We start from the raw sequence: 23,989 nt of genomic DNA, 5'->3' as shown, positions 1-23,989 counted from the left end.
CCAGATGGTTCTGAGTTTGATCCCCGGTACCAAAAAAAAAAGAAGTTATCAATAAAATGTCATTTTCTTTTTTAATAGTTGTTTTCTTCTAATTTCTTTTATTTTATATTTAGGCACAGCCCCTTCTTTTCTTTTACAGAGGATTCACACAATTGTATTACTATTTCTTCTCCTTTTTTTGGTACCAGGGATCGAACTCAGGTCCTTGCACTTGCAAGGCAGGTGGCAGAACCACTGAGCTAAATCCCCAGCCCTTGTATTACTATTTCCTTAATGAAGTTCTAGCACTAACATTGTAAATACAGTTTACAGGGAAAGTAAGTTGACCTATTAATTCAAAATTTTATGGAGAAGTTAATTGGGCACTTGCTATACCTGACATTCTTCAGATGCTAACTGTGACAGAATCATTCTTTTGAGAATTTGAATAAGCAAGGTGAACAGATACAATTTTTGTCCCTATATCTTTTCTTTTGGTGGCTTCCTCTTGGTCACTTTTTAATTTTTATGTGATTGGGGTTAGAGGTCAAAGCCATCAATTTCAAGCAGAAAGTTAGCCAATTTCAGTGTCTCTTTCTAATCCAGAAATAGCTTTTATTATTTTGCATAGGATGAATAGAGGGACACTCCAAATAGCATGCAAGGTTATTATAACTTATGTCCATTTTTCTTTTATTTCATACCAGCAATAAGATGCAGATTTAGAAAAATATTTTCTAGGCCTATGAAACTCAGTTTTTTTTCCACAGTGCATAGTTTTCTGGGTCTTTTAGAAATGCTTTTAATTATATAAGACTTCTCAAACTTAAAGGAATTTGCAAAGTGGAAATCCCAGGAAGTATGAAGAATACATTTTTCTCAGTAGCTTTCAAGCAAGAACTATAATTATCTGTTCGCTCTTTATCTGGCACATCATAAAAGGAACACTTAAGAAAGAAATGTGTCAAGCAGCTCAGTTTTTATCACTTGCTGAAGCCCAGTACAGACTGAGCAAAAGTTGTGAGTTTGACTTATTTTCAGAAAATCTGGCAGAATTAACCACTGTCTGTCTGCCTTGATAGCTCCCTAAAACCATCAGGTTCTTTGGCCTGACCCTCTATGTCTCTGTAGTTCCCAGCGACAGTGAGCTCTCCTGGCCTTCTTCATAGCCAAAGCCTCCACCGAGCCTATCAGCTGACTCCATGTGGAAAGGCCAGTGATGTCTTTAGAAGCTCTTGCTATCCAGCCATGGTTGTAATTCCAGCACTCTGGGAAATAGGAGGATTGCAAACTGTAGTCCAGCCTGGGCAACTTACTTTTTATTTTTTAAAAGGTAACAGCTTTATTTTATTATCTATTGATTTATTTTGGTTTTTGAGACAGGGTCTTGCTATGTAGCCCAGGCTAGCCTTGAATTCACCTGTATAGCCTAGGCTGATCTCAGATTCATGGTGATCCTCCTGCCTCAGCCTTCCGAGTGCTGGGATTTCAGGCATGCGCCACTACCTCGTGCAAACCTGGGCAATTTAGCAGTTTATCAATGCCAAAACATTCATTTATCTTGAAATGCTTTATGCCTAAAGAAGTACATATGTCTCTTTTTTTAACTTTACATAAAAGTCACATCAGAATATATTTCTTATTCCATATTTTACTGTTTTCATTACAATAACTCTGTCTATTTTTAACAACTAAATTGTCATTCAGTATATGATGTACCATAATTTATTAAAAAAGAAACTTCTTGATGAATAGGTTTATTCCAGTTGTTTATATCATAACAATGCTACATGAACATCCTACTATATAATGATGCATACTTGAGTGTATATGTAGGATAAAACTTAAAAGTAGAATTAATGCATCAAAGTGCATCAAAGATCACTGATTGATGCATCAATGCATCAAACTGTATGTTCAACATTTTGACAGAAGTGGGTCAAAGTCCATGCTACCAAGTTAATCCCAGCACTCAGGAGGCTGAGACAAGAAGGACTACTGTGAGTTCAGGACCAGCCTGAACTACAAAGTGAGACCCTGTCTCAAAAAACAATAAATAAATATGTGTGCATGCACACATAGGTATATACATATCATATATATATCAGATGGCAAAGATGTGGATAAACATAATGCAGGAAAGAGAAGGGTATAGGGGAGAGTAGAGGTGGTATATTAATAGTGCCTACCTCACAGAGTCACTGTGGGACTAATCAGTTGATACAGGAGTTAACAGGTTATACAGAACACTCAATAAATGTGAATTATTATCATCATGTGTTTTATGAGTTAGTTATAATTTTTAAATAAAATCCATGCCCCACACTTTGATCAGAATCTCACGTCCTCCTTTAACAGCTTTTGAAAACTTGGGTTGGGCATACACATTTGCATTTTACAAGTGTGAGATTAGATAGCGCCAGCCATCTGTCCATCCTGAGCACCAGGTTGCCTCGTGTCTGTGCGCTGATCCCCTCGTCCTCACCTGCCAAACTCTTGCAGCCTCAGATCACAGCTGGAGCTCACCCCTCAGAGAGGCCCACTCACCTCCCCATCTACATTGTCTCCTTGTAAAAAATCTCTCATTATAGCCTTCACTTGTCTTTCACAGTACTTCACCAAATTTATAACTACAAGTTGGTTGGAGGGCTCACTTGTGATTATCAACTCAGCTTTTCAAGCCAAATAAGCTTCTCCCCCAGGACCACTGAGATAGGGAAATGTAAAAGAGAAAGGAGGAGGGTGGGTATAATGTGGGCCAAGGGGGACAGTTTTTACTTGTGGTTGGTAAAGCAGCTCCTGCAAGGGGAAGAGCTAGGAGGGATCTGAGAATAAGGTGATGTACAGGCATTTGCTCCTAGGCAAGAGATCATAGGAGCCACTTGCCGGGGAAGAAGCTGCTGCCTCTTCAAATGAGTGCTAACATCTCTTCAAGTCTTGTTGTTGTTGCTTTGCTTTATTTTGTTTCAGAGATGGCCCTGTTAAGGCTTGTATCTAGATGTCCCCCGTAAGCTTCATGTGCTTATAGGTGGGGCTTTTGGGAGGTGGCTGAATCATGAGTGTGTGATACAGGGATTAAGGGTGTGTTGTACTGGATTAGTCCACTAATTGGTTTAGCATAGTTCTAAGTGTGGTTGAATAGATATACTGAAGAAGGAAGTCCCACCCTGGGTGTGGGTGGCACTAACCAATAAGCTTATAGCCTGGATAGAATAAAAGAGAAAGTTAGAAAGCAGGCTTGCCATTGCTTCCTGCCTGCCATACCATGAACTGTTTCTCCTCTGTGATGCCTCTCTGCCATCGCCCTGCCCTGGAGCCAGCCAACTATGGACTGAAACCTCTACAAACTGTGAGCTGAAATAAACCTTTCCTCCTGTAACTTGTGAGTGTTGGATATTTGTTGGTGTAGTCCTGAAGCTGTAAACTTTGCTAACAGAAATGGTGATCAAAAGTTCTCAGATGTCCAAGATGCTATGCAATAAATTAGGTTATCTAATCATATCCTTCACTTTCTAAAAATAGTACCTAACCAAATTTATAAGTCAATTGCAGTGGTTGGTTGTTTGTATCAACTCAGCATTTTACAGTGACATTCTGTAAAAATGGCAACAAATTCTTTCTATCCCTATGTATATGGCCCTTCACAGTGTTACCTTGTAGGGGTCCTCTTCAGAAATGGAGTCTATATCATGGCCTGGCCACGTGACTTGCTTTAGCCAATAGGATATTAGGAATCATGACACAGAAACTTGAAAAGAGCTTGCATTTTGAGGCTTGCTCTCCTACTGCTTTGGAACTATGAAACCATCATGTGAGTCTCAGCTAGTCCACTGGAGAATGAGAGCTCACGTAGAAGAGAACATGAGTGCCCCTACTCACAGCATGTCAACTACCAGGCATCTGGGTGGGGCCATGCTAGAATTCTTAGCTTACAGTCAACCAACCAGGTGAACTCAGCTGCAATAAGGGAGACCAACAGATATCAGCCATGCTGCCCCAGACTGATCAAATTGCAGAATTTGACCAAACAATGGTTACTGTTTTAAATGACTATGAGTTGGGGGGGGATTTGTTACACAGCAAAAGCTAACTGACACAGATCCATCTTTTCCTTTTTTCTTCCTTTTATCTTTTATCTAATCAAAAGGTTATCTGAGCAGGAGATGCTACATCTGGTTTAAGAATATAAGGTTCTGTAGTTACCCTTTAAAATAAGAAGTATAAGCTGAATATGGTGGCACACGCCTGTAATCTCAGCACTCAGGAGGCTGAAGTAGGAGGATTTCCACAAGTTCAAGGCCAGCCTGGACTACATAATGAGTTCAAGGCCAGCCTGAACTATATAGGAAGACCCTGACCCCCAAAACAGAAACAAAACAAAACAAAGGAGTACCAATGCAAAGAAGACCTCCACTGTGGAACCATCAGAGTATGAACAAGATCTATATTTGCAGAAATTATCTGAAATCTTAAGGCTAGACAATTCTTGGTAATATCCTTCCTTCAGAAGTCAGTTCCTCCAGGGGCTGGGGATTTAGCTCAGTGGTTCTGCCGCCTGCCTCACAAGCACAAGGACCTGAGTTCGATCCCTGATACCAAAAAAAAAAAAAACACACACACACACAAAAAAAGAAGTCAGTTCCTCCAGTGTCTAAGACAGCATTAAGGCCCTAATTTTAGGATTCATCTTGAATGTAAGAGTGTGATAGTTAACTGATTGTGTCAACTTGAGTAAGAAACACCCAACTAAATTAGATTAGCATAGTTCTGAGTGTGGCTGAGGGAATTTTCTGAAGACAGAAGACCCACCCTAGGGCAGCTTGTCACCTGAATGGTATAAAGGGGAAAAGAAAAAGGAAGACTTGCTTCTCTTTCTTCAGAGGACCTCCAGTCTTCACCTCACCTTGGACATTGTCTCCTGGCTTTCAGCATAGACTCTTCAGCCTGCCATCGCAGACCCTTCAGCCTCCTGATACAGATATGGGACACTACAGTGCACTCCAGGCCTTCAGCTGGATCCTTCCGATGCCCAGCACACAGACAGACCTTTTGCATTCTTCCACACCTGACTCTGTGGGCAGCCACTGTAAGCCAATCTTGTAAGTCCTTATATATTTGTATATCTGGCATTAAATGTTTCTTTTTTAAAAATTAATTTTATTGGTACATTTTAGGTATACAATATAATGACATTCATCATTGGAAATTTGCACCTTTAGGGCCGGGGATTTAGCTCAGTGGTTCCGGCGCCTGCCTCGCAAGTGCAAGGTCCTGAGTTCGATCCCTGGTACCAAAAAAAAAAAAAAGAAATTTGCACCTTTACATGATCCATGTTGCTTCTTATTTTTCCCCCTTCCCCTGCCCCCTCCTTTACCTCCTCCATCCCTCCCTATTTACAAAGATTTTGTTACAATTTTTTTCTTTTCCTCATGTTAATTCCATTCCCTTCTTTCCTTTCCCCTACCCCTCCCACTTCCCCTTCCCCTTTGCACCTTTTCTTCCTATTTCACATTATCTATTATACCTTTTAGTCCTTATTTACACTTTCAGTTTCTCACACTAGAGGAACTATTCGGTATTAAGTCTGTTTCTCTAGTAAGCACTGTCTGATATAAGGAAAACTCTAAAGTGTAACTGACTCCACCAAATCTGGATACAGGGGTTAGATATGTCCACAGGACATTTCTTGACTCAGTGGACAATTTCATGCCAGTGAACCTGTCTGCCAGATCCACCATCACACCCAGGGAGAGGGACAGCAAGAGTTCCTAACCCAAAAAATCATACTGGATCAGACTCTCCAAGAATGCCTGCAACCTGGCAGAAAGAAGTCCTGAGTCTGAGTTAGCTTCAGTATTGTGGTAGAGGGATCAGAAGAGTTACTGGAGTGTTAGAACTGAGATACTCAGCAAATAAACTTGAGAATCACACATGCTGTGTCTCATTGGAATATTTAATCTGTGCTCCCACTGGGCATCTTATACATTTAAGATTTTGTATGTTTCTTGATTTATTTAGTAATGTGGGGTTATGTTATATTCTTTTATGCTTTCCTGTGTTTATTAGGTTGTTACTTTTGTGTATTTGTTCTTTCATTGGCTCTGATTTAATAGGTGTCTAGGTTCTTTCACTTGTCTCAGCCCCATATCTAGTTTCTTCACCTTAAACCCGAGACAATATTATTAACGTATTTCTTTATTCTTTTCTAAACATGTAAACTCCTCTTTCCAAGTTTTTAAATTCCCCATACTTAGCTCCCTCACACTCACACCCACCTTCTCTAGAATTATTCTTCCATCCTCCCCTTCCTAAGCCTTGGCTCTTCCATATCTCACCTAGCTGATTGTCCTCCTTATCAGTAAGTTCCGACGACCACATAGCTTCCCTCAATCACAAGGTAAACCCCCTTTCTCCCATATCTCTCCCTCGCCCCCAGAAAATATCCTCTGAAAACTCTCACTACTAACCTTTTAATACAACTAAAAGTACTCCAATAAAATTAGACCCCACTAGGGCTAGGGATTTAGCTCAGTGGTTCTGCTGCCTGCCTAGCAAGTGCAAGGACCCAAGTTTGATCCCCAGTACCAAAGGAAAAAAAAAATTAGACCCCACATCAACCTTTTCTTGTCATCTACTACTCTATCCCCCCTCAGCTCTCCTCCTTAGGGTCTAACACTCCTCATCCAACCATGTCCCGTTCCCTTCACCCCACCTCACCTACCTCATTGCAGAACAACCCTAAATAATAAACTGTCCGACTAGGCATAGAGACTAGCAAAGCGGGGAAGTGTAAGGACTTCACACAGCAGAAGGACTGCAAGGACTAACGTATAGAAGTCTTGTAAGGTTGAATCTATGGACGCTGTTCTAATCAGAAGTAATTCTTTCAACAAAACACAGGGACAGAGTTGAAATCACTTAAAGTAAATAACAGAAGGAGTAAACACTAGCACTGGAGATACAACGCTGGAAATTATTCACAGGGAGGCAACATCCTACTAAAAATCTCTATATAAGCCACAAACTCTCCCCACTTCTCTAATCCCCAGCCTACAGTAACCCCTCCAAAAGGGGGGGAGGTTATAATTTTTTTAAAGTTATATATAAAAACAAACAAATAAACACAGATACACATAGGAAAATGAAGATCCAAGGAAATAGATCTCCAAACACCCCACCCCAATCTCCCAAGGCAGAGCAAGGAGTCACAAAGGGAGAAGAAAACAAATACCAGGTAACAGAAATCTATGAAAAGTTCTTAGAAGGGATGAAGAAAATAGATGAGTTCACAAGATGGATTATGTAAAGGTATAAATCTCATTATATTGTATACCTAAAATGTACCAATAAAATTAATTTTAAAAAAAAGAAAATAGATGAGTTCAAAGAGGAAATGAATCAAAAATTCACAGCAATTTCACTCAATACACTCATGGTGAATTTGGGGGAAATAGGTAAAAAACTGGGCAAGTTAACCAAAACAGTTCAAAATTTGAATGACAGATTCAATAAGGATATGGAATCCTCAAACAGATATCATGCAGAAATACCTGAAATAGGGCCAGGGCTTTAGCTCAGTGGTTCTGCCGCCTGCCTTGCAAGCACAAGGTCCAGAGTTCGATCCCCAGTACCAAAAAAAAAAAAAAAAAACCTGAAATAAAAAATTGTATAAAATTCATACATTGCAGAACTTACCATTGTGAAGACAGTGTCTGATATTGAGGACAAAATTGTGAATTGTGATAAAGAGCCTCAAAGAAGCCAAAAAGAAAATAAGAGAACAAGAGAAGACTATCCAGCAGTTACTAGATGACAACAAGAAGAACACTCTAAGACTAATCTGAGTTAGAGAAAAACTAGAAGATAGCACAGATGGATTCACAAAAATGCTTACAGAAATCATAGAAGAAGAAGAAAAAAGAAATCATGGAAGAAAATTTCCCAGATATAAGAAAAGAGTTTAAAATACAAGTAAGTAACACTTAAAGGACACCAAACAGGGCTGGGGATTTAGCTCAGTGGTTTTACTGTCTGCTGTGCAAGCACAAGGACCTGAGTTCGATCCCTGGTACCAAAAAAAAAAAAAAAGAACACCAAACAATTATGATGAAAAAAGAAGCTCACCAATGCATATCCTTATTAAATTACAAGATACCCAGAAAAAAAAACCTAGAATTTTAAAAGCAGCCAGAGAAAAACAAAAGTCACATATAAAGGTAAACCAATTAGAATCACAGCAGTCTCCTCAATATAAACCCTAAAGGCCAGAAAAGCTTGGAATGAATTATTTCACCCGAAGAGCAAATAACTTCCAACCCAAATTAACTTAGCCAACAAAACTATGCTTCAAAGTAGATGTAGAAATAAGGTATTTCCATGAAAAAATACCAGCTAAGAAGACATATGAGTGCTAAACCACCTTTAGAAAAAAATACTTCAGAATATACTCAACAGAAACAACAAATTGGACACAGCTAAAAACACAGAGGAAACTAGTGAGTTCAATGGATAAACAGCAAGAAAAAAAATCAGGAAAAGAAAAACAAAGGATACAACAACAGATAAAGAAAACAATGATAATAAATAGCCAACACATCTCAGTAATACCTCTCAATGTTAACAGCCTCAACTCTCCAATTAAAAGACACAGACTGGCAGACTGGATCAAAAAACAGATTGTTGAATCCAACAATCTGTTGCATTCAAGAAACTCATCTAATCCAAAAAGATATACATAGACTAAAAATTAAAGGATGGAAAACAACATTTCATGTAGCAGGACCCTGAAAGCAAACAGGAGCAGCAATTCTAATATCAGACATGGTAAACTTCAAGCTAAAACTGATTAGAAGAGACAAAAAAGTCACTACATATTAGTTAGGGGAACAATCCAACAAGAAGAGATAACATTGATGAACATATATGCACCAAATACTGGAGTATCTATGGTCATAAAACAAAAACTGCTGAAATTTAAAAATCAAATAAATACTAACACAATCATAGTAGGGAATTTTAACACCCCACTTTCCCAAACAATAGATCAAATAAACAAAAAAAGAAAAAAGAAATTTCAGAGCTGAACCACACTCTTGAACATATGGTCTTAATGGGTATGTACAGAGTATTCCACCCTCATACAACAGAGTAAACATTCTTTTCAGCAGCATATGGTACGTTTTTTCAAAATGGATCACACCCTAGTCACAAAGCCTGCTTAAGTAAATATAAAAGAAGAGAAATTACCCCATGCATAGTATCAGATCACTTGCAATTAAAATAGGAATCAATGACAGGAGAAATTTTGGAAAAAGGAAAATTTCCTAGAAAATTAACAATATACTCCTAAATATCCAATGGGTCACAGAAGAAATAAAAAAAGAAATTTAAAAATTTTTGAAAGTTAATGACAATGACAGTATAACCCATCAAAACCTCTGGGACACTACAAAAGCAGTTCTAAGAAGAAAATTCATTACAATCAATGCTCACATTAGGAAAAGAAAGCAAGCTCAAACAGAACCTTATGAGAAATTATAAAATACTTAAGAAACAACAACAAACCAGCCTCAAACCAAATTAAAGAGGGAAATCATAATGATGAGAGTGGAAATCAATGAAATTCAGACTAGAAAAACTAAAAAAAAATTATGAATCAACAAGCTAGTTCTTTGAAAGAATAGATAAAATAGATAAGCCCCTATCCAGACTTACCAATAGAAAGCGAGAAGAGACTCACATCAATGCAATAAGAAATGAAAAAAGTGAAATCACAACAGACACTGTGGAAATCCAGAAAATAATAACTACTTCAAAAATTATATTCCAACAAATTAACAAAATTTGAAGAAATGGACAGATTCCTAGACATATACAAACTATGAAAACTAACCCAATATGCTTAACAATCCAATAACAAGCAATGAAATTGATACTGTAATAAAGAATTTACCAACTAAAAAAAGTCCAGGACCTGACAGATTCACTGCTGAATTCTACAAAATCTTTAAGGATGTTATATCACCAATACTCCTCAAATTCTTCAAAGAAATTGAAAGAGGTTGTCTTAGTTACTTTTCTCATTGGTGAGACAAAATACTCAACACTCAAAGTTAAAGGAGGAAAGGTTTATTGGCCTCACAATTTATAGAGGTTTCAGTCCATAGTCAGCTGGCTCCAAGGCAGGGTGGCATGGAAGAGGGGCATTGTAGAAAAGAAAGAGTCCATGGCAAAGCAAGGCAAGCAGAAGGCAGTAAGCAAGCAACAAGCAATGACCACAGCAGCCCTCTCTGTCACTTATGTCTTATCCAGGCTACCCACTCAGGTCAGGTAGTACTCACACCTTTAATCCTAGCATTGCACCACGAATCAATCCCAGTATCACATCCTTAATCCCAGCATCACACACCAGATCCAGCCACTACCTAAAAACTCCAGCTATGACTGTATGAGGCTTTTCAAGCCACAATAGGGATGGAGTGCTCCCAAATTCATTTATGGCAGCTAGTATCATCCTGATCCCCAAACCAGATAAAGATCCAAATAAAAAGGGAAACTATAGACTAATCTTCTTAATGAACATAGATACAAAAATACTCAACAAGATATTAGCAAATAGAATGCAGCACATTATCAAAAAGATCACACATCATGACCAAGTAGGTTTCATCCCAGAGATGCAAGGATGGTTCGATATAGGTATGTCAATAAATGTAATATGTCACATAAACAGAAGGTAAAAAAAAAAAGTGATCATTTTAATAGATGCAGAAAAGGCTTTCAACAAAATTCAACACCCTTCATGATAAAAACTCTGAAAACAGGTATAGAAGACCATACCTGAATATGATAAAAGCTACATATGACAAACCAATAGAGCTAGGGATGTAGCTTAATGGCACTGCATCTGCCTGGCAAGCACAAGTTTCTGAGTTCAATCCCCAGTACCAGAAAAAGAAAAGAAAACAAACCAATAGCCGGCATCATACTAAATAGGGAAAACCTAAAAGTATTCCCCCTAAAATCAGGAACAAGACAAGGTTGTACTTCTATTCAACATAGTACTTGGAACATTAGCTGGAGCAATTAGCAAGAGAAAGAGATAAAAGGGATACATATAGGAAAGGAAAAAGTCAAATTATCATTATTTGCAGATGACATGATACTCTAAATAGAAGATTCAAAGAACTCCACCAAAAAAACTCCTAGAATTAATAACAAACTTCAGCAATGTAGCAGGATATAAGATCACCACACAAATATCATTAGCATTTGTGTACACCAACAATGAATGGGATGAGAAGAAAATTATGAAAATAACACCATTCATAGTAGCTTCAAGAAAAACAAAATACCTAGGAATTAACCTAAGCAAGGAAGTGAAAGACCTCTGTGAAGAAAACTACTATATTCTGTAAAAGAAAATTAAGGAGGACATCAGAAAATGGAAAGATTGGGCCGGGGATTTAGCTCAGTGGTTCCGGCGCCTACCTCACAAGCGCAAGATCCCGAGTTCGATCCCTGGTACCAAAAAAAAAGAAAATGGAAAGATGACCCCTGCTCCTGGATAATCAGAATCAATATTGTCAAAATGGCCATACTCCCAAAACTATTGTACAGATTCAATTCAGTCCCAATCAAAATACCAACAGCATACTTTACAGATCTAGAAAAAACAATCCTAAAATTCACATGGAACCAGAAGAGACCCAGAATAGCAAAAGCAGTTTTGGGCAACAAGAGCAAAGCAAGAAGCATAGCAATACCTAACTTCAAGCTATTCTCCAAGCAATAGTGATAAAAACGGCATGGTACTTGAACAAAAACAGATATGTGGGTCAATGGAAGAGAATTGAGGATACAGAAACTTCCCCAGATACATTCAGCTATTTAATCTTCAACAAAGGGGCCAAAAGCATATGTTGGAGGAAAGACAGCCTATCCAACAAGTGGTACTGGGAAAACTAGATATCTGTGTGCAGAAGATTGAAACTGTATCCTTATCTCTCACCATATACTAAATTAAAATAAAAATGATCAAAGATCTAAACATGAAAATAGAAACATTAAACCTACTGGAAGATAAAACAGGTAAAACATTTGAAGACGTAGGTGTAGGAAAGGATTTTCTAAACAGAACCTCAATTGTACAAGAAATAACAGCAAGAATGAACAAATGGGATTGTATCATACTAAAAAGCTTCTTTATAACAAAAAGACTCAATCAGTAGAGTGAAGAGACAACCTACAGAATGGGAAAAATTTTAGGACAGCTATTCCTCAGACAGAGGACTAATACCTAGAATATATAAAGAACTAAAAAAAAAACCCAAAACATTGAACCACATAAAATTAAAGACCCAGTCAAGAAATGGGTAAAAGAAATGAAGAGACACTTCACAGAAGAAGAAATACAAATGGTCAACAATATATGAAAAAATGCTCAACATCTCAGGCCACTAGAGAAATGCAAATTAAAACAATGCTAAGATTCCATCCTACTCTAGAAAGAATGGCAATCACTAAGATATCAAACAATAACAAAGGCTGGCAAGGCTGTGCTGGGAATGTAAGCTGGTCCTTTATAGTTGGTAGGAATGTAAACTAGTACAACCATTATGGAAATCAGTATGGAAATGTCTCAAAGAACTGAAATTAGATATTCCATATGACCCAGTGATCTCCCGCTAGGTATCTTCCCAAAGACCTTAAGACATCATACTACAGAGATACATGCATACCAATGTTTATAGCAGCACAATGTTTAATAGCTAAATCCTAGAAACAGTATATATACTCATCAACAGACGATAGGATTAAAAATGTGGTATCTATACATAATGGAACACTACACTGTTATATGAGCCTTTTTTTTTTTTTGGTACCGGGATTTGAACTCAGGTCCTTGCACTTGCCCAGCAGGCAGCGAAACCATGAAGCTAAATCCCCAGCAACTACAATGTTATAAAGAATGTCAGATTTGGGGCTGGGAATTTAGCTCAGTGGTTTCACCGCCTGCTGAGCAAGCACAAGGACCCGAGTTCAATCCCTGGTACCTAAAAAAAAAAAAAAAAAAAAAAAGAATGTCAGATTTGAGACATTTGTAGGAAAATGAATGTACCTGGAAAATATAATGTCAAATAAAATAAACCAGACACATAAGCTTAAATACCACATGGTATCTCTCATTTCAGGGAGGCAAAGTACAAACAAAGAGAATAATAAAGGATGGTTAGAAGGGAACAAGGAGATGGATCTCTTGCAATAAGGAAGTAGTTCAAGGGGAAAAGTATGAGAGGTGAGGAGGAGGGGAAGGGGAAATAAGTTGAATAAAGTTATCTCATGTACAGGAACCTAATAACCTCATTTACTTAAAGATTATATGCCATAATATGAGCTAAGATTAATATCAACCAGAATGAAAAATGGGATAGGGGAATTGTAGGAGGAGAGAAGGAGGGGGAAGAGGATTAAAAAAAAAAAAAAAGAGGGGCCGGGGATTTAGCTCAGTGGTTTCGACGCCTGCTGCGCAAGCACAAGGACCTGAGTTCGATCCCCGGTACCAAAAAAGAAACAAGCTGTGGTATTGACATGTAACCACTCCCAAAGTTGACTGTAAACTGCACGAACTGCAAACATGTAATATAAAAAATTAATTTAAGAAAGAAATAAAAGTAAATATTTCTCAAAAGATCAATATAATTTGTATTGATTTCCATTGTTAGTTGTACATGAATATATAATCCAGGTAAATTAATAAACTAATAACTGAATGTACTGGTAACTAAATATAAGATTCATATAATCAATTCTGTTGCTATACTTCACTAATAAACCATTCATAGATTAGAAAAAGAAAAACATATTATGCATAGTTCCTTCACTTGGGAAAACAACTTGATATCTTTCTAAGATAAATCTGCACACAGCCCATGCCCCAGCACCCTACCTCTAGGCTTATACTTTTGACAAATTCATGCCTTCACACCGACAGACAGATTCAGCAATGTCCTTAGCAGCATTGTTGAAAATAACAAAACACCAGAAATCAAAATGTCTATTAGCAGGAGAATGAATTTTAAAATTGTGAAATACTCACATAAAGTAGTAATATTTTACAGTGCTGAAAATGAAGAAAATATAGTAACATCCAATAACATGCATGAGTTTAGAAGTCTATGTTGAGTTAGGAAAATAAATCTTTTGTTTGTTTGTATTTTGAGACTGGGTCTCACTTTGTAGTGTAGGCTGGCTTTGCACTCACTATGTAGCCCAGGTTGACGCCAAACTCACGGCAATCCTCCTGCCACAGCCTCCTGAGTGCTGGGATTATAGGCAGGCACCTCCATGCCTAGCAAAAAGCAAATCTTACAAGCACATAAAGTATGATATATTTTTATAAAGATCAAAATAAGACTAAGACCGGACAAGGTGGCACAGGCCTGTAATCCCTGTACTCGGGAGGCTGAGGCAGGAGGATTGCCGTGAGTTTGTCGTCAACCTGGGCTACACAGTAAGTTCAAGGCAAGCCTGAACTACATAGTGAGACCCTGTCTCAGAAAACCAAAAAAGGGCCAGAATTTAGCTCAGTGGCACCGTGCTTGCCTCACAAAAGCAAGGTCCTAAGTTTGATCCCCAGTACTGAAAAAATTAAAAAAATAAAACTAAGATTTTGTTTAAGGAACATATACATGTGAACAACACAAAGGGAATGGAAAACCAAAATTCAGGGTAGCAGTTACCTCTGGGGTTGAGATTAAAGATAAGATCCCAAGAAATTTTGTCAGCATAGGCAAGGTCCTGGTTCTTAAACTGGGTGATGGGTTAACAATTTCTTTTTCAAAAAGCATCGAAGAGTGAATGTATTTAACCATACTCAGCTGCTAATAGAGCAAATGGATGAATAATAACTCACAATATAGCACATTCAATGCACTGAAAATAGAAAGTTGGTCAGAGAAAGGCAGAGGAACTCTGTCTTGTAAGAATTAGAACTGAGTCCCCAGTATCAAAAAAAAAAGGTAGTTTACAATGTGCAAACAAGAATTTCTGGGCCAGGGATTTAGCTCAGTGGCACCGTGCCTGCCTTGCAAGTGCAAGGTAATGAGTTTGATCCCCAGCACCAAAAAATAAAATTAAAAAAAAAAAGAATTAGAACCAAGGGGCTCCATAATCATCTGGCATCTGCTCGATGTTGTATCTGGGGTTAGAAATCACATGATAGGAACTCCAGGGATCTTCCAGATTCTCTGCTTAAGGTCCCAGTCAACCGTGGCCATAGCGTAACCCTTGTGCTGAGTTACTCTGCACTAAGCAGCCATCTGCACAGGTCCCTCTGTGTGTGCAAGGTAAGTGTTCAAATCCTTGGCAATCCGTAGAGCCACTCGGTACTTCTGTCTCAGTCTCTCAGTTTCACCCGCGACACAATCAGTTATTCAGGACACAGTTGGCATACAGACAGTCCATCAGGGATTTTACTAAGTCCAATTTGGCTTTGATGGAAAAGTTGATAAAGTTGGTATCAACCAGGATATGATAAGGTGGCCCCGGCTGGGTATTATATTGGAAGAATAAGCAGGAAGGATGTTGGGGGACTTCTCTTTCCTTCAGAGCACTGGGATCTTTCTTTTCTTTTCTTTCTTTCTTTCTTTCTTTCTTTTTTTTTTTTTTTGGTACTGGGGATCAAACTCCGGACCTAGTGCTTGTGAGGAAGGGGGCAGCACCACTGAGCTAAATCCCTGGCCCTCTTTTCTTTGTTTTTAGGTTTTAATTTATCTTTTTCTTTGAGTCTCTCATCTCTGAGACTAAGCATTTGCTTCATGGCCGCATACTTCCTTGCTTTCTTTTATTTCCCTATGTTCACACCACATTCCTCAACAATTTATATATATACATATGTTTTGTATTTATCAATTATTACAGAACAGTGTATGAAAGTGAGTAGAAAAATGCTATGTTCAAATGTGAGCCACATTCAGATAGAGGTTCCATGACTGACCCCTGGAGACTGACCCCACGAAGATGGGGTGTGAGGAAACCATCAAGGGGACAGAGAAGGACCCACCAGAGAGGTACAAAACAAATCAAAACAAACTCAGCAGTGCTGGTGTCCTGGGAGCCAAGAGAAGAATGCACTCGTACATGACTGAGAGTGATCAGAGCTGTCTAGTGCTGCTAGGAGGAGTCTGACTGGAACGGAGAGATTCCTATTGGATTGAGCTACAGCAGTTCTGGTGAGATCGTGGGGATGAAAGTCAGCCTGGAATGTATTCAAGAGAGAAAGGAGGAAGATTTAGAGACAGTGATTATGGGCCAGATTTTCCAGGGCTTTTGCTATAGGAGCAGTTAAATAGAATGGCAGCAAGAGGGAGAAGTAACGAGAAGTGTGTGTGTGTGTGTGTGTGTGTGTGTGTGCGTGTGTGTGTATGTGTAAGTATGTGCACAGTGCTGGGAATCAAAGCCAAGGGCTCATTTGTGCTAGGCAAGTACTGTGCACCTAAGGTACCTCCCAAACCCTTTATTTTTATTTTTTAGGATAGCAGAAATAACAGCACATTTGAAGGTAGGTAACAATAGTTCAGTAGATGGGGAAAATGAATGTTTCCAGAGAGAGGGAAGAACTAAGGAGAGAGGTAAGAAGGGATGGATCTAAAGCAGGTGATTCAAGTGACAGGGTTGGATCCCTAACACCCATCCTCAGAGTCCACAGAGCTGACAGGGATGACTTCATAAGCCAGGTCCAGAGAGGAAGGCATCCTTGGGGTGCTGGAAGGTGTGTGCATTTTCCCTAATGACTAGGCTCAATAAAAGTTCTGGGTTGAGCCTTTCTTTTCCATATCAAACAAACACAATGTGCAGGGCTTAGTTGAAAGGGCTACTTTTATGAACAGTGATGGTAACATTGGGGTTGATGTACTACAATATGTCCAAGCAGACAGGAATCGGGCTGGAGACATAGCTTAGTGTAAGGCGCTTGTATAGCATGTAGGAGGCCCTGGGTTTCCTCCCCCCGGGGAAAGATCAAAGTAGAGATGAAAATGAGGTGCTGCTAGATGTGAACATTGTTTCCTCTTCATCCCCATAACTACCTCTTAACATACCTCCACCAAACTGTGAATCCATACTCAGGGAGAAGAAGGTAAAGAGTAATATAAATCTGAATGTATTGAAAATAGTGCAATAGAATTTCAGGACCAGAATTTGCTGGTCTTGGCCTACAAGTATTTCATTAGCAAAACAGGAAAGAACTTGTTTTTTTTCTCCTTTATGGCTTCAAACCTAAGTCTCTGCCCTTTCCATAATCCCCAACTACAAAACAGCCATCGCTCTTCCCTAGCCCCCCAGGTCACGATGGGAATTTATAAGGAGTTTGTCTTCTACAAATGAGAAGGGCCGATGAAACCATAGCTAAGTCAGGTGTGGAGCACAGCAAGTTGAATTTGTTGATGGCTGAGAACAGTAGCTCAGTATGTGTTAAGTGGTTCCTTGAATGAGAAATTCCTTATTTTGAGCTAATAATCAGAGCTGGTCGACAGGTTGTTTTGGAAAGGGTAACACTCAAACATCTCTCAGTAAGAAATCCTTTGGGAACACGGTGTGATCAGGGCACTTCAGAAATGGTAAATGCTGTCTTTTTTTTTTTTTTTGGTACCAGGGATCGAACTCAGGTCCTTGAGCTTGCGCAGCAGGTGGCGAAACCACTGAGCTAAATCCCTGGCCCAATGCTGTCTTGATTATGTTACCAGTGTCTGGGTTGTTTGGTTCCAATTAGGACCTAAGAAGATACAACTTTGTAACTGGTTTAGAAATTGGGATATAAATACCCTAGACCATCATATTATTTGGTAAAACATTAAACCTGTGAAAAGCTTGTTGTTCTGTAAGTCTGGCCTGTTACTTGATGAAGCTAAAGTTTTAAGAGTTTTAAATTAAGAGCTAAAGTTTTAAGGGAAAATAAATTAGTAATTCTGGCCTAAAAAAAAAAATAGTGACAGGGTTAGCATTAGAGATTAGCCAGGATAATTCTTAGAGTTCATCGCTTACGCGATGTCATATAAGACCATTTAATGACTGGTATGGTTTGTGTCTGGACATCCCCCCAAAACCTTGTGTGGTCACAGGGCTTTTTCAAAGGAGACTGAATCTGGAGTGTGTGATGCTGGGATTAATGGCAAGTGATTACTAAATCTGATTGGTTCAGCACTGCCCTAATCCCGGTAGTCTGGATAAGATAAAAGGGGCAGAGAGACACTGTTAAGGTTCTTCTTGCTTTGCTACCTTTGACCTGTCATTAACTGTTGTCCCTCTGCCATGTGACACCCTGCCTTGGAGCCGGCTGATTATGGACTGAAGCCTCTACAGACTGTGAGCTAAATAAACTTTTCTTCCCTTAACTTGTGGGTGTTGGGTATTTTGTCCCAGCAATGAGAAAAGTGACTAAGACAATGACTTAGAATGATGATCCTATAAAGTCTTTTAAAAGCTGATCAAAAAAAAGTAACAAGCACATTTATTGAGCTGATGAGCCACACATGTAATGAATGCATTTTGCCAAGCACTACCTTGTTTAATCCTCCCAGAAATCCACAAAAGGCAAGAACTCAATTATCCCTATTTTCCAGATGAAAAAGTGGAGGCTAAGGGAGGTGAAAATCTTGTCCAAGATAACATAGCTGAAATGGGAGAACCGAACTTCAGCTACCCAGCAGCAGAACTTACACAGCTGTCAGCTCCAGGCCAAGAGGGTCCCATAGAAATGTGAACCACATTCAGAATTTTAAATTTTCCAGTAGCCACATTTCAAGACTGAAAAAACACAGGTAAAATTAATTTTAATAATACATTTTTGTGGGCCGGGGATTTAGCTCAGTGGTTTTGCCACCTGCTTCGCAAGTGCAAGGACCCAAGTTTGATCCAAGGTAGCAAAAAAAATAAATAATACATTTTTGTTAGATAAGGCCTAAAACATTGTCATTTCACATGTAATTGGTATAAAATATTACTGAGATAGTTTATACTCTTTGGTCTTCTGAATCTGACATGTGTCTTACACTTCACAGCACATCTCGGTTCAGACACGTCATTTGTTTCTCTTTTTTTTTGGCACCGGGGATTGAACTCGGGTCCTTGCGCTTGCACAGCAGGCAGCGAAACCACTGAGCTAAATCCCTGGCCCAAGATACATCATTTGTATCAGAAACACTGAATGATCTCTAATTACATTTGATAAAACTTACTGTGGAAAAAGTAGAATCATATACATACCTATGTTGTTCCAAACACAGTTAAAATGTTTTCAATAACTGAATTGAATATCTATTTTAACTGTCACTTCATCAAAATGAAATAAAATTTAAGATCTATTTCCTCAGCAGCTCTAGCCACACTTCAAGCGCATAGTAACCACATGTAGCTGGTGGCCACCAGTAGGACAGCACAGAGCCAGCCTCAACAGCTGTGTGCTCCTGATTCTCTTTCCCAAGTTCCTCCAACGTTTTCCTCAGAATATCTTTCATGTCTACTTATTTTCTCTTTTCAGTGCAATGAAATTACTCCAGAGAGTCACCCTGACGTTCTTAGAAATAGTACAGTTTCAATTATACCTCTATTACAAGTGTGATTATAACAGGTACTTTAATGAGTACTTACTATGCACATGCACCGAGAACTGGCCTAAACACTTTGCATGTATTAACTCACTTAATGTTACATTATAATAATTAAGTGGGTGTAATCACTATTCTGTTAAGTTGCTGAGGATCAGACCAGGATCTCATGCATACTATGCAAGCACTCTACCACTGAAATATATCCCTGGCCTCCAGTATTCCCATTTTAAAAATGGAAGAAACAAAGTATGTGGAGATTAATTTCCTAAGGTCAGTTACTGAGTGGAAGGGTTGGAAATTGAGCCCAGCCTACCGAATTTTACCCACAGCCCACACTCTGTACCACTATTCTGCCTCTGTCTCACAAATATATACATTAAAATGACAGTGTGAGTGATGGGATTATAAGTGGTTTTATCATCGTCTCTTTTTTACTTATATTTCTATTGTCTGCCAATGAAATGTGCCACTTTTTTTTAAAGAAAGAGACATACATGCCACTTTTATAATTTTTTGAATTTTTTAAATAAGTCTGCTCACTCTCAGTCTGGTTTAGTTTTAGCACACTCTTACCTTGAGTCTAGCAAATAAACAAAATGGCCTCGTGCATGTCTTCTGATCCTAATAATGTATTATTCCTTTGCGCCCTCTGACAGCGAACAAAAACAATACATTCTGCTCCCCTATGTACTTCATGACAAATGGAGAGTTTTAATTTTCCCTCTTCACCAAATATGGCAGTGTTTTAAGTATCTTACCTTGATGATTCCCAATCATAGGAATCATTTTCAATCTTATAATTTTCCAAAATACTTTCTGAAAGCCCAGGGATCCTGAGTGTTTTTTAGATCTGGCCATTTCACTGTGGAGTTCAAGCCTCAATAATGTATGAGCACAACACAGGAGGAAAGATAAAAGCCCAGGGAAGTCCTCTGCCGAGCTTCCACACTTTCCCACCTACTACTGAGATTCATCGCAGGAAAGTTAGAACAAAGAAGGGATCACTCTGCCCTCTAATGCTATGCTTTCTGCATTTCTGCTAATGACTCCTACCACTCTTTCACTCTAAAATACTGACAAAAATCCTCAACACATCCCTCACTAGCACCTTACACCTTCAATCAGTAGCATCATCTGACTTTCTCTTCAGCCTATGTCTCCAACTTTCATTTATCCCACTGCCACCACCCCAATGCAGCCCTTTTATTAATCTCATCCTTGACCTCAGTAAAATCTTTTTTTTTCTTTTTCTTTTCTTTTTTTTAAAGTGGGACTCAAACTCAGAACCTCGCATTTGCCAGGAAGATACTAAAATCTTCTGAAATAACATCACCACCATCACCCCAATCTCTCTGCTCTCATCTTTTGGCTGTGTCAACCATGTTTATTTTCTAATCTTGCTAATCCACTCTGAGCAGGCTGCTATCTTGACCAGAAATCCTTCAGGGATTCTCCACTGAGTGCATAACTTCTCAACCTTATTTTCTATTGTTGGCCACATTATTCCACATTTCAGCCAACTGGTCATTTTGCCATTATTTCCAGAATAGTTTGCATATTCTACCTGTAGACCTTTGCCCAGCCTCCTCCCTCTAGAAAGCACCCTTCTTCTATCTCTGCCTATTGAATGCTACTGATTATTCTTGAGGTGGGTCAGGAGGCAACTGTTCAAATAAATTTTCATCACTCTTTTCCTATCTACCTTTTTATTGCCACTCCTGCACTGTTTACCCCACGTTAACCTTATGTCATCATTTATAGTCATTGTGTGCATAACTTTTCTGCCTACCAACATTTCATAAGCACCTATTCTATGTCAAGGGTATGAACTAGGGATTTTCCATGCATTATCTAATTTGATTTAAGTCTTACAACAGTCCTGGAAGATGGGTATTACCATCCCTACTTTACAGATCAGGAATCTGAGGCTGTCAGAAGTTAATTAACTTGCATTCTTACTAAATGAGTCATTACTCATTCAACAAATTTTATTCCAATTCATGTCTGACAGATTCCCAAACCCCAGGACTTTCAATGTAAACTGGGAAGTCCCTTTGGGGGCAATTAGCACTGGAATCTCTCAGCAAGGCAGATTATGTTAAAGTCAGTTTTCTGTTCCCCTCTCATTTGACTTAGACACATTGTACTATGAAAAACTCACCTTTGGCTCCCAATCAGTACTTGGCCTGGATTAACACAGGGCTAAAGAAATGATTAATGAAGACAAACATCACATAGAATGTTTAGTTCCATTGGTGACCCTGATTATTATAAAACTGGGAAAGGAACACCAAGCCCCTGCACAATTTCAATAGGGCACAACTCTTAGTTCTTTGCCACCTCTGATTAGACTTCAAGCTAAACCTCTCTTTTTCCTAATTAGATGGAGAGCAATGTCTCGGCTTTCACAGATAGGCTGCAACAACACCATTGCCATTAGCATCAGCCTTGACCTGATAAAGAGTCCTTGACATTAACGCCCAATGTGAGTTTACAAGAAGTTCATATGAAGATTAAGAACAGAAAAGGTCTAGTCTACATTGAGCTAGTATTTTACTATTTGAGGTTGGAAGCCCCAAAACTTGTTGGGTCAGTTCATATTGCCAAGAGAATAATATTGTAATAATGAGTTTATTATGTTCCTTATTATTTTGGAGTGGAGGGTGTTCGGCAGCCACTGTTTGCTCAAGGAGAGTGTAAACAGAACTTACTGATGCCTGCAGCCAGTGAGGGGCCTCCCACACCATTTACAACTTGGCATGGGGCTGGGGGGGATCTAATAATAAAGAAGGAGCAGGGAATGGGGTTAAGTAATTCTATTTTGGGTTTTAGATGTATTTTTTTCTCCAAGCCTCAAAGCAGTCCTTTCTGAAGGTGTTATTATAATGCCCAGTCTATAGATCTGAAAACTGGCAACAGGATTGAAATCTTGGTGTGTTAAGAGCCACACCTTAAGCTCACTTTTTCTGGTAGGACCATTTACTTAAGCAAATATTGGTCATTTGAATAGGAGTAAAAAAAATTTTTCACCCAAGTTAGTGATCTTAAATATCAATATTCTTCCCTCCCCCCAAACTAACATGATATGAAGTGTTTAATGTCTTAACTGTCTCTTATTTTTCATAGTTGACAAAGATCACAACAATAACTGATAGATGATCTGTAGGGTTTTTACTTTCCACAAAGGAGTCACTAATGTGCTTCTTTGAATAGCAGACTTGCTTGGATTCATGATTATGGTTGATTACACCAAAGGCCACCAAGGCCATTGAGCCATAGAAACTAACAAAGTCATCCTGTTCCCAACCACCTTTAAAACATGCCATAAAAACTCTTGATGGACATATAGATAGCCCAGGGAAAGTCATCATTTGGACTAATAAAAATTATCAGAAGTCCCACTGACTGGTGTCACTTTTGTCATATTCATGAATCTTTCAAGTCAAACATCTTTATTCACACAAAAATCCCTACTTCTCCATAATTTAATATGTTGTGGACAGTCTAATGCTTACTAAGTCTAACACCTTACTAATAATATATCTCCATATAGGATAGAAGTGTCCTTGCTAACCAGTTAATGCTGATAACATATAAAGAATATGTTAGCCTCTCAAAACCTTAGCTAAATTTGACATTGGGTATTACTTTTACAGTGCCAGACTCTTGAGGTATTTTGAAAACTTTCACATTTCACAGATAACAGAAATTTTATTTTGCTTTCCCCAATGTAGCTCCTGTAAATATATATTTTTGCTACTGCCATATGTTTTTTTAAACTTAGGGCACAATCTAATATCCTTATTTCAATATTATAGAAACTACTCGATTTTGTTATTCCTAATACCTTTTTGTATCCCTCCAAAAAGAATTTTCAAAAGATATTTTTGGTTGGAAGATATTTACTACCTATCATCTGAATTACGTTGTCACCAATTTAGAAACACCTTTAGAAAGACATAACATATGTTGGCAGAAGTATGGAGAATAAGAGTAGAGATTGGCAAAAAACTAGATGTTAACTCAAAAATCTGGATCAATGTGAAACACGTGCTAAACAGCAAACGCAGTGTGCTGAGGGGAGGCCAAGCTAAAAGGGCATCTCATTCAGCAGCTCACAAAGTACCTGGATGTTCAACCCCAAGGCGAGAGAGTCGGTGGCGCCCTACAGTCCCTCTCCGAAAGTCTCCACCTTCACCTTCACCCCCCCGTTTTTTGAAGTCATGATAAAAACCACAAGGATTCCTACTTGGTTCCACCACTTTCTTTGGCCTTCCTAACTCCTTATCCAACCGCTCTCCTTTCCCCTTTCTATTTTGCCTTTCTGCACATAATCTTTTCCAACCACTTTTCAGGTAATTTCACTACATCTGGAGGACAATTCATGTTTTTCTCCTTTCTCG

At 38.7% G+C, this 23,989-nt stretch overlaps 1 protein-coding gene and 1 pseudogene across 7 annotated transcripts in view; both read right to left on the bottom strand.

Moving 5' to 3' along the window:
- The window catches only part of Elapor1 (endosome-lysosome associated apoptosis and autophagy regulator 1), an 80,015-nt gene that overhangs the window by 55,349 nt on the left and 677 nt on the right, over positions 1-23,989 (bottom strand). The window lies entirely within an intron of this gene.
- LOC106010091 (rRNA-processing protein FCF1 homolog) lies at positions 14,449-15,835 on the bottom strand (annotated as a pseudogene).

This window comes from Heterocephalus glaber, unplaced genomic scaffold (assembly GCF_053883595.1).
Source record: "Heterocephalus glaber isolate CG9 unplaced genomic scaffold, H.glaber_assembly_v1.0 deba00001442, whole genome shotgun sequence".
Classification (NCBI taxonomy): Eukaryota; Metazoa; Chordata; class Mammalia; order Rodentia; family Bathyergidae; genus Heterocephalus; species Heterocephalus glaber.
This window is presented reverse-complemented; position numbering and strand designations above follow the sequence as displayed.